General features: G+C 44.3%; 1 non-coding gene across 1 annotated transcript; it reads right to left on the bottom strand.

The window, feature by feature from the left end:
• Positions 1-1,657: 1,657 nt before the first annotated feature.
• TRNAF-GAA (transfer RNA phenylalanine (anticodon GAA)) lies at positions 1,658-1,731 on the bottom strand. The gene has a single exon. It is a non-coding gene; the product is annotated as a tRNA-Phe (tRNA).
• Positions 1,732-16,433: the final 14,702 nt, after the last annotated feature.

Here is a 16,433-nt window from a genome sequence, read left to right as displayed (position 1 = left end):
CATCTTTATTCGTTCAAAGACCGGGCTTGGGGGTTGGTCTCGGTGGTCAATGAAAATGTACTAGTGTGCTGTCTTAACATGCAGAAATTTTATTAGACTGCTAGCTTTACCAGCAGTAGGAGGGTGAAAAGACGGTGCATGAGCGAAGTAGGATCCTCTTTTTTTGTATCCCATCGACGATATTCTTTGGTTTTGGTACATAACAATTTGCATAAGCAAAGTCGAATATTTGTTACAAATCTAGATCCTGCACTCTCATCTCTAGTCTCTACCTATCATCTTAGTATATTAGTCAAGCTATATCTTGTACTTTCTTGGGCGTAACTAAGAAAAGAGAACAAGAAAAGCAAAAGCAAATACGACTTTCAGCCAGGCTGCTTCATTCAAGTCTAGGACTTAGGCAAGACTTATAAATCGAGCAGTTATAAAGTTTAATCACATTTATCGTCTCTCACTTAGCTCTGATCTGGTGTCGTCGCTCACAGTCCAAGAAGAGTAGTCCTTTCATTGGCTAGCGGGATTACGCTTAATGGGATATACCGATCATCGCTTCCTTCCTCTACTAGTTCTGGAGTCAAGCCAGCAAAGAAGTAGACTCCTTCCTTTTTCACTGGCTAGCATCATAGGGATATTCGACGTTTAATGAGATAGTCTAGTTCTAGACTAAAGCTAGCAAAAAACAAGACTGAGGTCGATAGGGGCATTACTAGTAATTGCTAAGGTTCTTTATTAAGTATTTTCCACGCTCCTCTCCAGTCTCTTTCCAGCCTTTGTGATTTCATATACTATTCCCGTATGCCATATCTCTTATTCAATCTTGTTATACGTCCAAGCTCGGTAGTTGGAAGCAGAACTGAGACTGGATGTGACTGAAGGAAAAGGGAGATAGGTGTGATAGAAATCCATCCTTGATTGCCATCGAGATTTCCTCCCCAACTAGCCCCTTATTAATCTAAAATGAAAGAAGAAGTTCGGGAAACCGTTAGGCCCCACTCAAACTAGCTGCCCTGCCACCTTAGAATTCTAAAGAAGCATTTCTTAAAAAAAAAGAAAGAAGCCCGAATGCTCAAGCTCAATATCATATGGGTTGTGTTATACTAACGAGCAGCCAGGAGCCTAAAGAAAGCACTGAGAAAGAGATAAGTGTTCCGTATAGGTTCGTATATATATATATATATATATATATATATATATATATATATATATACTGTGGCGCTATATGATCTTTAGCTATAGGTGTCGTGTGCTTGCTATATAAAGTACATATACGAGTCACGAGTAAGTGGAAGTGGTAACGGTCGATGGATGTTCATATTTGAGTATTTGCTGACAGAATGCCTCACATCAAGGTGACAGGATTCGAACCTATGGCCCTCTGTACCCAAAAGAGATGCGCTGACCAGACTGCGCTACACCTCGTCTCACCACCCCGGAGCATATAGATCCACCCGATCGATGAACACTCAAACCGAACTCACCCATCCTTTTGGGCATAGGGACGCGAGAACCTAAGAAACAACTTTTTTTTCGAAATTTGCCTCCAGCAAGATAGGGCGACACAAAAAAGCCGTCTAGTGCAGGAGCGCTCACATTTTTGGCTAACTCTTGCACTTGAATTTCAAAATCCGGCTCGCTCTCGGCCTTTAGATCCTTGGCCCGCTTAGAAGTGGATTCGAACCACTGACACAAGGATTTTCAGTCCTTTGCTCTAACCAGCTGAGCTACCTGAACCACTTTCCTAAAATATGTTTTATTCATCGAATAGCGCCCTACCTTACCACTTGACTAGTAAAAAGCCCTTGTACTAAAAAAAAGAGAATAGATAGGCCTTTTTCGCTTCTTCGCCAAGCTTTCGAGCAGCTCTTTCAACTGCCGCCTAATCCCCCAACATGCTCAAGAACCAAGAGCCGTCCAGTCCCTGGACAGCCGGAGGGAGCTTGATTATAGAAAGAAGATAGGCCGATCAAACAAAAAGAACGCGTAAAGGTCTCCCCGCTCCTAGTCACTAAGTAGTGCTATTCTGGGGGGCTGGACTCCACCAAGAGGTTCTTTCTCTCACGTCATTTCGCCCGCCCGTTTCACTTCTGTTCCGGAGGACATGGGATTTGAAACCATGATACAATCTTCTTGTATGTCGATTTAGCAAACCAATGCCTTAAGCCACTCAGCCATACCTCCAAGTTCTTGATCGAAATGGAATTTGATATGCCGAGTTTGGTTGGTTGCCCGAAGGGCTATCTGATCCAATCAACTGCGTAAGCCGTAGCGCGCTAGCGCACATACTATTCCGGGGACTCTATCCAGATCTATGGATCTCCCCAGCATCCAAGCGAGACTCCATCAAAATCTGCCACTCGTTGGGCGACGCCTTCTTTTCTACGAACACCCTACCACTGAATGATGAACTTTGCCAGTTTTCGCCTCCGACCCGACCAGGAGAGAACACAGGGTCAAGCCAAGCCCTTACCCGCCTGAATGGAATTCATATCTCCTTCGTCTGGTCGAGAAGGGAGAAAGCCCGTGGAACTGGACTGTGACTCTTCTATTACATTATGGAGAAGTCCATTCTCGTCATGGTCGATCCACGTCCTACCGTAATGCCCGGAGAACCAGGTTTGCTTAGCTTACAAAGCTAGCTTACTAACGCGAATCCTTTTTTATTGATTACACGAGCTAGCCAGCAAGCCAACAAAACCCCCGACACTTAATCACTTCATTTAGGCACCTACTGACACTAAAGCCGTTCCACTCGTGCTTCTCTAACGAGAATCACTTCGTTCCACTCTCCCAACAGGCCAGCAAGCCATTCCTAGCAGCTTAGCCCTTGTTAAAGGCTAAAGAGCGTACTGAACACTCACCCTTTCTCGCCAGCAAGCTAAGCTCCTAGTCCTCTTAGCCGGCTTACCTTTAACCTAACTCTCTAGTTTATGGCCGAAAAACACGGGAAAACACTACTTTTTGATCAAAAAAAGAAGGCCATTTAAAAGCTCTTTTCTTGTGTTCTTGAGTACACGTTAGGATATTACTTCAGGGGCTATCCAAGCCATTGAGGAGCCTGCTCAAGCTGCTGAGGATGATGAATGATCCTAGAGGCTCTTCTTCCGTATGCGATCTTATAACCGGGAAGCATAGGTAGAACTTGTGGAAGGAAGACACTGGCGAGTAGACCTGTGAGAGCCCCCCATCAAAGGTCGATATCTTACCTTTCAAAGCGGGTATAAGAATGGGAAGTCAAGATATCCCAATCTTCCAGCTCTCAAGAAGTTCAGAAGATTCATCCCTAATTCAATCCCCTTTGCTCCTGCTTTCATCTACCCCTATGCTTCTGCTTTCTTCGTGTATGCCTATGCCTCCAGGGATGGATCCAATTTCCTGTCCTTTTTTGGAATCGTTGATACATATGTTATGTTACGATGGCTTCGGATGAGAGAGGGTGGTCGTAGATCATAGTTCTGTAGCGAAGCTAGGATGTTGAGTTTGAGCTATGAGTTCTGACCTGAGCTAGTCTTTCAGATTAGGCAGGGAACATGAGGGACAGTTCCTCACTACTGAAATTCCCTTACAGTTCTAGAAGGTAAGAAAAGCTAGGGCTTTTGAGTTCCAGTAATCAAGTTAAACTGGAGTTCTGGAGAGAAGGCAGTGAACGGAGTTGGCGGTTCCAGTTCTTGGCAGGACGGATGGGACCCAGAGTTAACAAGTAGCTTGGCTCAACCTTTGCTTTCCTTTGACAAGGCAGTTAAGGCTCCAACTTCGCTTTCTACTTTGCTGCCTTTCTCTAACGAGACAAGTAAAGTACCTGAATTCACTTACAGCAAGATAAGGTATTTCAAGCGGGTGAAAGTATAGAGCTACTAACCAGAGTCAGAAAAGTTGGTTGGCATTCAAGCAAGAGAGAAAGAAGTCCCGATCAGGCTACAAGTGGGACTAGAAGCGAGGGCCGCTATTTCGGTCAGCTTGTTAGAAAGGGAACTAGCACCCTAAAGACAGCTACTCTCGCTTTCTAACAGTAAACTAAACTGCCTTCCGGTCGCCTCACCAACGCCTTCTCTCCCTATCAGTCGAACTTTTCCATCCGGGAAAGGGGATCAATTACCTTTCTTAGCTAGGAGAAAGTCACTATCATCGCTCTCTCCTTGAATCACTCGGAAATCGTACCTAGCCTCTCGTCCATAACCTAGCCCGAAGCTCTCAAGCGACTGATTTCACACAAGTAGTAGGACCTTCTTGTATAGTGGAGTTAGAATAGGCTCTAGAATAGTCGAATTAATGGTCAGTCTCGCTCTCCACCCTGCTGCTAGATGGGATAGGGCTTTTCACATGCTTGAGATAAGACAGATCTTTTTTAGGCATTAAAGAGGCCGAGAGAAAAGTCTCATTTTTACATAGATGAGCAACAACTTTAGAAATTAATGCTCAAGTCTGTCACTTAGAAGATAGGATGGTATCGACCCGGACAAGGGGGCAAGATCCGCTGGCTTAGGGCCCCTTTAGTAGGGAGCAGAATCGGTAGGTTCCTTTCCGCCCATCAATTCAATAAGATCAGTTCAATCAATAAAGGTCGAATTGAAATCTATTATTATCATAGACAAGACAAGGGAAGATGCCCCCAATAGAAGGCAAATTTTTAATGTACCAGAGAATAGGCAGGTTTATAGTTAGAGGAATATCAAGAATTGGAATATCAGTCAGAAATTGAATAAGAGAAGCAAAGACGGGTTATAGTATAGTAGAATCGGTAATCATCTAGCGGGGACGGTTTCACTTATAGGTCAAGGGTCTCGCCCATCTCTATTCGCCTATCCTCTTCCTAGATCAAAGCTTTCCTTGGCTTCGAAGCCTATCTCCACCATGACCTCTTTCTCCTAGCTCTAGCTGTCGAAATAAACCGCCTCTCCCTCTGTCCTAGTCAATTCATTCTTTCTTGGCCTCTTCGTCAGTAAGGGTCTGGAATCTAACCCTCAAACCTTTCCTTTAAGATAAGAAAAGCGTATCACCCTTTCCTCTATCAACTACCATCGGAAACGCGGAAAGAGCCTATCTCTTACTCTTAAATCCAGTAAAGCTTAAGAGAGGTACTGAAAAAAAAGACTAAGTGACCCGAGAAGCCCACCCTTTAGGTCCCTTTTCATAGACGAGAGAATGAGGATCGATTTAGTGCTGAAAGTCTCATTTTGACACTAGCGAGATACCTACTTTCTAATGGATCTCTCAGTCTACGAAGGAAAAAGTGAGAACGTTAAAATGCCTTTCTAATAGAAAGTTTCTACATGCTATTTGGAGCTATAGGTAGAGGAATTTGATCGATTGGCTTTCAAGCTGAACTATGTAATTAAGAAGTGTAATGCCAAACTGATTAGCTAAGAGAAGCCCTGGAGTAAGGCTTTATCCTCAGCCTCCTATTTCCCTGACCAAAGTTACATGAGAATGCTAAAACAATTAAACCGACTCTCTAATGCAGCCACCTACTGCACGATTTAAGTCAATAGCAGAACCATCCACATTTAGTTTAAGGCCTGTAATATGAGGAATCTGAGCCATTTCCCTCTTTTGGGAATGGCGGGCAGAATGATTATCAAGGCTTGAATGCATGTCTGATCATGAAGACTGAGAGAGTAAGAAGCCTTAAGAGATCTGAGCACCACTTCAAAACACTTAGGATCATTTTTGTTTTTCTTTGAAGGATCTTCACACAGGGAAAAAGCTCCTAAGTGCTAAGTCCGACAGTGCTCTCCACCCTGGATAAAGGTCTATGAGGTGTGGGATGTCTTCCCTTCCTGAGTTAGTGCCAAAAGAATAGTAAGCAATGATCATGTTGCCAGCATGCTATGCGACTAGTCAATTATCTTACTAAGCTAAGAACTGGATCTCCATCCAAGAAAGTCAATAGATATTTTTTATGGCTTTCAGTGCCCCTAGCACGAGATCATCGAACTGCACTTGAATTAAGAGGTTCACTTCAATGCTGGTATGCTTTAGGACCCTTCACTGAATGATGACTGACTAACGGATTTAGGGAACGAAGATGACCCTCTACCTACATCTATACTGGACTCCTGTCTGTTAAGAAACTTTTTCTTTTTTCGATTTTGAGTTCTTTTTAGAAGAGAGAAAGAGTAGAAACAAAGGGTACGCTCTCTAGAAGATTTGCTCGGAGCTGTTCACTTTCACTCGGTCGACTGGTATCTTGAAACCTCTTCGCTTACGAGGGCAGGAGTGGAAACGTCTGAGAGAGCGCTTCACGAAAGAATCGTGTGGCGCGGTGAAGGGTTCCCGTTGGGGTTTCCGGCTCTCCTGGTCTCCACCTACTTGTGGAAGAGGGGGTGAGTTGATATTAAGGTGTCAAGGCGCTTGAAGAACGCCACAACTGGAAGCAACCGATGCTTTGGTCATTCAGTTGACTCCTTGCTGCCAGTCCGTGCTTATTGTCATGCTGGCAAAAGCGGGGCTTTCGGTCGGTTTTACCTACTATTGGATTTGAACCAATGACTCTCGCCGTATGAAAGCGATACTCTAACTGCTGAGTCAAGTAGGTCAAGCTGAGTCAAGTTAGAGAAAATACACCCCTATAAGTATAAGAGAAAGCCGCGCAACCAAAGTTCCCCTTACTATACAAGGGGGGGGGGGCAGAGCGCTAAGAAAGAGAAAGCGTTATCACTATACGAAATGAAGCAGCGGCTAGCACGCTAAGCTAAGATCAACCACTTGGAGAACACGGAGCCTTTCTTTCTCGGTCGTCTGTCTTAAGAAGTTAAGCGGATTCCGATTCATGTGGTCGTTCTTTGCTGCATTGGTGTTTTCACTCCCTACTCTCCACCAGAACAAAATGTTTCCACTATATCTCAGGAGTAGTCAAAGGAAGTACGGCGGGTCCGAGTAGGAAAAAATGAACTAAGAAGTAGGGCATAGAACAATGGATCAATTCATTCAACAAGATCCATTCGGATCAGACCAGGATGAATGGGATTGGTTTGACCTCTCACTCGGAATTCACCCGCCGCCGACAGATGTCCCATGCCACGTTTCGTGAACAGCTATGCCCGAGAATGAATGAATTGTGATATAGCGCCAAATAAGTCACAGCTCTATTCCCGACTTGAAATCCATAAAGGACTTTAAGGGAGAGAAAATGAGGGGCTCTAAAATGCCTCGGGACGACTGCACGTTACATCATAGCAGCACGACCAAATGGAGGCGGAAAGCCGGTTGGGCGCTAGCGCTTTATATTATACTAATATAATATGATATCAATTAAGTTAAGGGATTTTCCCTTATTAGTAAAGTTGCTCGAGGCCGGAAAATAAGAATACAATCTAGAAGATCTGGTCGAATGGTAGAAGAATCTATGGATTCGTTAGGAATCGATAGTCGTTGGCTGGACATACGAGTCACAACCGGACGGGAAGAGGAGGGATCAACGACGGAGCTACTAGCTACTAGTTGTAAAGGAAAGGACAAGACCACCTTTCGTACATTTCTACTGGTCCAGACATTCAAATAGCGAACGAAAGACCAGGAGATTGGATCTAGAAAGCACTTCCAGCAGGGTTGACGGCTGTGTGGTCCTCATTCAGCTGGAAGTAGGAAAGAAATCCCGGCACGACCGATGACTTAGTCTCCTTCCCCGCTTCGACTCAACCACCTACCTAACCTCTTAGAAAAGATCCGATAGATAGCAGCTACCTAACTTTTAAGCCCTTCACCAATCAAGGTCTTTCATCTAGTAAGTCCTAGTACTATGTTCTCCAAGCTTGACTAATAGAGTAGGCAGGCCCTTTAGAGAGCAGTAGAATGTTGGGTTAGCTCTGCCTTTAAGTGATAGGGGGTGAGGGGAACTGCTCAGAAATGTCTTAGTTGGTTGAGGAGTGACCGATCCGGTCAGTCAAAAAATAGTAAAAAAAAAGAAAGTCTGTCTGGTCTGGTGTAGCTAATGTGACTTTCTCGATCTATAGTTTTTCTTCTTTCTCTCTCTTGACCAATGCTCTGGCTTCCCTCACTCAAAAAATCAGCCGTTGTGACACAGGTGTCTCGAGGTAGGCCGTGGATTGAATAGAGAAAAAAGGGCTAGAAGAGAATCCATATGAAGAAGAGGACGGAAGAGTAGTGCATCCGTGTCTACTCACTCCGGTGGGATTCCAAGATGAAAAGGGATCAATCCAATTACAGCTGTCAGCTAGATAGACGAAACGAGGGCATATCCAGACGTTTTAGTGGTTTCCATTTCGATGGTGACATTAACATCCTTTACCATCTTAGTAGAATCTTAACTCAACTCGGGAGAGGAAGAATCCACTCCCTGACAAAGAAGAAAGTGCTTGCGCCTTAGGAATCTTGCGCTAAGGCTTGAACTTGCTGCATTCTAGTTTCCAGGAGCGCACTGGAGTTTGATCTTTCAGTCGTTCATTCTTCAAGGCATAATCTTTCGTGACAAGAAGAAGACGGAGGAGCAGGCAAGAAGAGCAAGTATAGTGAAAGTATCCTCATGGGCCAAACAAAAAGAGGTTGAGCCCCAACGTTAAATTAATGCATTGATTCAAGGGGTACCCGTGCAAACATCGTCTATCTCTCTGGTCAAGTGGCTCCGCTCTTAGGGAGAGAATCTATGGATTCTGTGAAAGGGATTCCCTATCTATGATTGAGCTTTCGTTCTTACTCTTTCTATAAGTCGTGTTTTTTCTTTTCTCTTTGACCGTCAACTTGCTTGATTTACTAACCTCGTGTTCTCATCCACTTTAAGGTCAGGTCGAAGCAAAGCGTTTTCCTTCCTCTTCCTATCAGAAAACAAGAAACCGCCAGCTAACTTCTCTCTAGTGGGCTTCACTTGTACGCTATCCTTCCTGACCTTACCTCGACTCTACTCTCCAAGCTCACTACTCGACGCTCGCCTGACATATCGGTCTGAAGTTTCTTTGATCACTTAGGACAGACAATCTTTCTAAAAAAGAAAAATCTCGTAATATAGTTCAAGAAAGTGGCTGTGACGTGAATTGTATTGTGCTCATCAACGTGTAAGCTGCACCATGTTGAATGAGAGAATGACATTCCCTTTCAATTGAGATATTGCGTATGATAAGAGAGATAAAGGTTCCTTTTTTTTCCGGTATGCTGCTCTGTGAGCAAGGAGCGATAGAAGCTAGTATTCTGTAATGAATAACAAGAGTCTGGCACTATAGGGGAATCCAACACCTAGTGATTTACATTTTACACCTTATCTTCTAGACTTTCGGTGGAAAAACCAGCCGAGTCTTCCAGCAGGAGTTCCACGCCTTTTTAACCTGCATAAAAAAAAGGAAGTCTTGCACCGGGCATGATCCCGGTGTCGAGCAGAGCAGAGCGAATTAAAAAAATTGAATGAGAAATCATTTTCAAATGAGACTCTATGGTAGTCCTACGCCAAGTGATCTAGAATTTATGGTAGATGAGGGTTTTTCTTTATCTTCAGGTGGTACCTCTACTACTCTTTCTTCAACTAGGTCGGACGCACAAAGCGCTCCACCTGAGTTAGAGCGGTTATTTGAGAAAATCTGCAATGAATACGCGAAGTGGGTGGTGATAGCCGATAAGCAATTACCCCCGAATGGGACATGCCTGATCTTGTTCGGGCAGTGATAGGGGAGGAAGCGCTAGCCACCCCAAGCTATATGAGAGATGCCTATTATGATGTAATGTTACATGGACAAAATAGTTGGTTATGCCAATCAATTTTGAAGTTTCTTGATCTAATCAACTATGTCTTCTAGTCTGTTTGGAAGGAGAACTCATTTTCATTTCATCTTGTGACTCATTCTCTTCGATATTCTCTTTGATTGCTTTTGAAAACGTCTTTTTAACTGAACTACAATCGTTTGATTCTTTTGAAGAAGATATGTAGGCAATTCGGCGTATACCCGGATGCGACCCCATCCACTCCCTCCATCCATGGATAAGGATAAAACAACATCTTTCACTGTTTCGTTGGAAAAACCAACGCTCATATTGACTTTCTTTCGCCCTACTCTAAGGGTACTTTAAAGATTTTGATATCTTTTTTTATATTATATAAAGGCCCCAGAACGCTAAAAGGTGAGGAAACCAGAGTTCTCTTTCTAAAAAAGAAAAAGAAATGACTATAAGGAACCAACAATTATCGATTCTTAAACAACCTATATTCTCCACACTTAATCAGCATTTGATAGATTATCCAACCCCAAGCAATCTTAGTTATTGGTGGGGGTTCGGTCCGTTAGCTGGTATTTGTTTAGTCATTCAGATAGTGACTGGCGTTTTTTTAGCTATGCATTACACACCTCATGTGGATCTAGCTTTCAACAGCGTAGAACACATTATGAGAGATGTTGAAGGGGGCTGGTTGCTCCGTTATATGCATGCTAATGGGGCAAGTATGTTTCTCATTGTTGTTCACCTTCATATTTTTCGTGGTCTATATCATGCGAGTTATAGCAGTCCTAGGGAATTTGTTCGGTGTCTCGGAGTTGTAATCTTCCTATTAATGATTGTGACAGCTTTTATAGGATACGTACCACCTTGGGGTCAGATGAGCTTTTGGGGGGCTACAGTAATTACAAGCTTAGCTAGCGCCATACCCGTAGTAGGAGATACCATAGTGACTTGGCTTTGGGGTGGTTTCTCCGTGGACAATGCCACCTTAAATCGTTTTTTAGTCTTCATCATTTACTCCCCTTTCTTTTAGTAGGCGCCAGTCTTCTTCATTTGGCCGCATTGCATCAATATGGATCAAATAATCCATTGGGTGTACATTCAGAGATGGATAAAATTGCTTATTACCCTTATTTTTATGTAAAGGATCTAGTAGGTTGGGTAGCTTTTGCTATCTTTTCTTCCATTTTTATTTTTATGCTCCTAATGTTTTGGGGCATCCCGACAATTATATACCTGCTAATCCGATGCCCACCCCGCCTCATATTGTACCGGAATGGTATTTCCTACCGATCCATGCCATTCTTCGTAGTATACCTGGCAAAGCGGGAGGTGTAGCCGCAATAGCACCAGTTTTTATATGTCTGTTGGCTTTACCTTTTTTTAAAAGTATGTATGTACGTAGTTCAAGTTTTCACCCGATTCACCAAGGAATATTTTGGTTGCTTTTGGCGGATCGCTTACTACTAGGTTTGATCGGATGTCAACCTGTGGAGGCACCATTTGTGACTATTGGACAAATTTCCCCTTTTGTTTTCTTCTTGTTCTTTGCCATAACGCCCATTCTGGGACGAGTTGGAAGAGGAATTCCTAATTCTTACATGGATGAGACTGCCTGAAAAGTGAGAAATTCTGACACCCATCATTTTCGAGTGAGTATTACACCAAGAATTGACAAGCCTTTAGTTGTACGTTTTCTATTTCTTACGTGACTTTGATGAAAGAAAGCATTCCAGGAACAGGAATAAGAGTAAAGGCCTTCCTTGTCATTGTAGTAGCCTTGTTTGCAAGAGAGAAGAAGCAGCTTCAACAATGCAATCAGACCTGTGAGAGTAAGCATGAGAAGCCAGTCTGTCTGCAATTGAGTTGCCTTGTCTATAGATGTGAGAAACCATCATGCCAGAAGACAATAAGCTGATGCATTCTCTGATCAAGTAAAGCACATGTGAAGGGGTGGATATTAAACCAAGGATGGAGTCCACCATAACTTTGGAATCAGATTCGATGTCATTCACTTGGATGCCCTTATCAGAACATAGTTTGAACCCATCTCTGAGAGCTCTAGTCTCAGCCATCATGTTAGTACCATTGTGATAGAACGAAGAGAAGGAAAAAATAAAAAATTTGACCTGAACTCTTTCTCAGGATACCACCACCAGCACTCTCTCCTATAGTAGCTAATCCATCTATGTTGAGTTTGGTACATTTTGGGGGAGGAGGATTTGATCCATATCGCGCTTTTATTTCCCTTCGGGCTCCTTACTCCGAGGCTGTTCTTTATCACGGCTCTTCTGAGGCTTTCCAACCAACCCTGTTGACTCGGAGTATTCAACCCCCCATTCGCCTAGCCATCAGATTCCTCCGCTGCCATCTTCGCTTTTAGCTCCTTTTCATTTGATCTGGGGGAATCAACCTCGAAGAAGGGAGCCTAGGAGCGTAGTTTGGCATGTGTTCAAAATTAAATGCTCAAATTCCAGCTTCAAGCGTTTTGCAGCTCATAATCATATTATGGAAAAGGAGGCGTGGGAAAACGGCACCAATTCTGTCCAATAACATCAAAAACCTCATTTTTTAGTCCTTCGTCCTTCGCAAACAAACAGTCCGGCCAACCCAAGTAATCCCCCATAACATCAATCAGTACTGTAAAAGGCTAAAAATCTGACTAAGTCTCCAGCAGCTGCGGAGCGGGGGATAAAGGAACAGCAGGATTACAACATTGCATAGGATCAATCAGAATGCAGGAGCGCAGAGCCTTTAAGAGATAGGGGGTGCGGGAGCATAATACTTAATACTAAGGATTCCCCGCGGTTTTTCATGCAGATTTGACCACGGTGTGCACCCCCCTTAACTTAACCCCTATTACGTAAGGGGGACCTTCGGTGGGATAAAAGAGAGTGCGGGAAAAGCAGCTACAGATACAAGACAAAAGAAGGAGTGGCGCACTTAAAGAGTAAAAAAAATCCATCGTAGCGCAAAAGAGCGTCCCGCAGAAAGAGGATCCCGTGGAAAGTTTCCACTTTTCTGTCCAGCTGCAAAATGGAATGGAATAGTCTAAGATGCTTAATAGCTCCAACAAGCGCGAAAGCCGTTGCTTCTTGCTTTCGAGCCCAAGCCTACGTTTGCTTAGTAAGGTTGCTTCTTTTTATATCTCCTCAAAAAAATAAAGGCGAAAGGTTGCTTGCTTTACTTTGAGAAAGAAGTAGAAAGAAGGTATTATATAATAAATAAAAGTAAAAGCGCTAACGCGCTTTTTTTTTTCAATAAGGGGCGGGAAGAAGCGAGCCTCTCAGAGAAAAAAGTGCTAGTTGTAGCGCGCTAGCGCGCATTTGACTAAAAACATGGAAAGTAAAGGCTCTGGGCAACGAGTGGGGGGGGGGGGAGCCTTGACTTGAAGCATTGTATAAGTGCTTAAGGCTCCTTCGGGCCATGGCCACAACTATCATATAGGGAAGGCTTGGAACCAAGCTACCTGCGCCTATCGGCGGGAACTGGGCTTGGCTTGGTTAGTAGTGCCCGCCCATTCTGTCTCCCCGCTTGCCGACCCATGAATTCTTCAGAGGGGGCCGGCAGGCCGGGCGTACGGGAACCGTCGAAGAAGTGCCTCAACGCGCCACAACAACTACTTTACTTTGACTCCTTTTATGCAATTATGAACTCCACGTAACTTTCTCGATTCCAAGGCAACTTATCCTTTTTGAGCCGACGTAACAAACTACGCGATCCTCCCAACGAAGCCAACATAAATCCGATCCGAATAAAAAAAATAAAAGGCAGTTTCATTATGGTAGTATACCAGCCACCTGTTCTGGAACTGGAAGTTCCAATCAGAGCATATAGATCCGTAAATGGATTTGTATGTATAGCCACTTCAGTCGTGTTCGTCGATTCTTGAAAGTATCTTTTTTATGGGAACATGGTCAACCGGAAATTCTTATGTTCGCGATTCTTCATCCACCGATGCAGAAAATGCTCCAGTTTTCCATTCTCATATGAGGCCGGAAAGTTTATTGGCAACAGGTCGACACGAAGTGATTCATCATCCTCAAACATGATCCGATCGTTAGTTAGGGACGGTTTATAGATCAGAAAATTCCCACAAAATGAATAAGAAGTGGGTCCATGTAAATAATCAAGACCATGCAAACAACAACGCTCCTTCCCCATATGGAGTTCGAAACCCAAAGGCAATCATTGAGTGAACTATATCTTCTTTGTGTTAGTTAACCTAAGCCACACCCTTACTGCTGGGGTGGGGCTCGGCCTCCGAACCGTACGTGAGACGAGTTTCTGCCTCATACAGCTCGGGCCGAAACTCGGGGGAAGTTTAGGAGAGATTGAGAGAGCCAGCAGCTGACAGTCGGGGCGGGGATAAGCTTCCTTCTTCACAAGTTTCTCCCTCCTAAAAAAACCGAACCGATAGCGCTTCCCGGCTTTGTCTATTCCATCCCATTCCATTCCGGGACAGGCGGCTAATACTAATCTAATAAGTGAAGTAGTCGTCGTCTGACCAATCGGCTCGGACACCAGACTGCCCGTGCCCGTCCATTTTGTCTCACCCTAAATGGAATCCCTTAGTTACGCTACGCCCCGACCCGAGTCCCCACGTCCGCTTTTCACCGCCCGAAACCCAAGAAGTTGGCTTTGCCAACACAACATTAGGGCCGTCCCCTTCATTCTATACTGACCCCGACCTGGGCTGGCTTTTTGGGAAGCCCGTCCCCACCGTGCTCACGGCCCGGCTGGCCTGCCAACGGTAGTGGGAATTATCCCGTTCCCTGGTCAAAGACTTGGTTGGATGCGGGATCTACTCCACGAGGAGCGGTCCGGACGTAGATGATATCATCACGACCTCTCTTTTCGTACCGCTAGGGATGCTTAACGCCACTTCGCCAACTGGCGTTACCTGCGCTTTCGTGTCTCTCAGTGTGGTCAGCACTGGGTGTTTCCGAGTAGCGAGGCTTACACCCATTCGCATTAGTTCATCCAAAGTTCCTTACCCTTATGCACGAATTATTGAATATGACATCTTCCTATCAAGGTTAAGGAGTCAACTGAGCATCTTAGCGGCGGGATTGAATACCCAGATCGAATCAAAGTTCATGCCGCCCGCCCTGAACAGATAAGAGGCGTGGGCCACAGGTCGCACATAAGCCGCTGGGTAGCACGACAGAAGAACACCCAACATAAAGATGCACACTCCTCCATGTGAAATATTAATCTTCATTGGGGCTTTTTTGTAGTAGTCGTGACCAACAACCATCAGCTGTCGGCTCGTTGGTAAGGTGAGAGCTTCAAGCCCGATTTCTGGTGGCGCAACCCCCACACAAGCACCGCCCGACTCAGGGGGGACGGGTAAAGCTACAGGCCCAAAAACTTCGGCCCTTCTTTCTAAATGGGGGTGCCCAGGGCGCCTCATCTTGTCATTTCGTCCTTGCTCATTCCCGTTAGGAAGTCTTTGGCCTTTCCTTCTCCGCGGCCGTTCACGCTTCGCTGACCTATCGCGTGGTAAAAAGAAGAAAGTATGAAAGAATAGTAAACGGAGCACACCGCAGAAAGATTCTAAATATGAGAAATCCCCCTTTTTTTCGATAAGAAGGAAATGAAGAACAGGAACGAAACGAAATAAGGCCTTTCTAGCTCTAGTTTTGGATGAGCTTCCCCTAATTATGTATGGTAATAGAATAGGTCGGCTTGCTCTGACCAAGACTCCGCTTTTTGCTCCGTCCGTGCAGCGTATGAATTTCCTGGAATGTAGATAGACCAAAAGAGGGAATGAAGGGATAGGAATAGGAATTATAGAACCATTAGAAGAAGGGGCACCTGTGGGAACATCTCTACTGACGAACCATTTCAATAGTACGGGTGCTACCGTGCCACGAGGCACGTCCATGGAAGTAATGAAAAAGAAAAAGTGTTCGCAAGGCATACCGAAAGGGTACCAATGAAGCCGACCATTAATGACTAGTTCGAAGACCAAGAGCGGTCTGATCCAAAAAGAAACAGTGACCTTTAAGGTAGGGGTAATCCGAACTTGAGGCGGAATCCCTCATCGGTAAAGTGGGAGTAGAATTCACGGTATATTTGTGAATTTTTACCGCTTTGGTTTATATCCTGAATAAAGAAATTTAGACTCCCGTCCATGATATCCCGTTGGAAGGAATGTTGCAAAGAGCTCACCAACTCCACCTTACCCTCAAGGAAGTCGTATGCCTCCGCCCTTATATTCGTATATGGCGAAAGTTCCACGATACAATAAATCTTTTGCTCACCAAACATAAGATCGAAGAGCCTATCTTGCAATAGACCCTTTCTTTCTAATAATGTGAGTTCAAAATATTCTCTATCAAGTATGGCCCTATAATGGGGCACATCAATAGCTTGCTCGAAGTTATTGTGAACAAGCCCCTCATACTCCCCGGGATTATTCTGGGGAGGAAGGTTGTAGTAATCACGGCTCTGGAGACTCCGTATGCGAGCATAAATCTCAGCTTCGTTATCGGCCGCTATTTCGGCTCTAAACGTAGCCAATGATTCACTGCTCGAGGAAGACTCCAAAGCCGGAAGACTACTTTCATTTCCACTTTCGGAAGAAACTTGCCAAATGCAAGCGCTTGTCATTCCTGCCAGCAGAGAAAAACACAAATATCTAGCAAAAGTACAGAATACGTAAATTAGAATGAGAATGACGAAGAAAAGAAAAGAACTCTTATTCCCTTTGGAAACTCAAATTATATAAACCAGTATTAAAGTGACCAAAAGTAATAATAAAGCGATGACGA

This window comes from Lactuca virosa, chromosome 3 (genome assembly GCF_052849685.1).
Source record: "Lactuca virosa cultivar CGN04683 chromosome 3, Lactuca_virosa_CGN04683_v6, whole genome shotgun sequence".
Classification (NCBI taxonomy): domain Eukaryota; kingdom Viridiplantae; phylum Streptophyta; class Magnoliopsida; order Asterales; family Asteraceae; genus Lactuca; species Lactuca virosa.
Note: the sequence above shows the minus strand (reverse complement) of the source record. Positions and strands in the feature narration are given on the sequence as shown.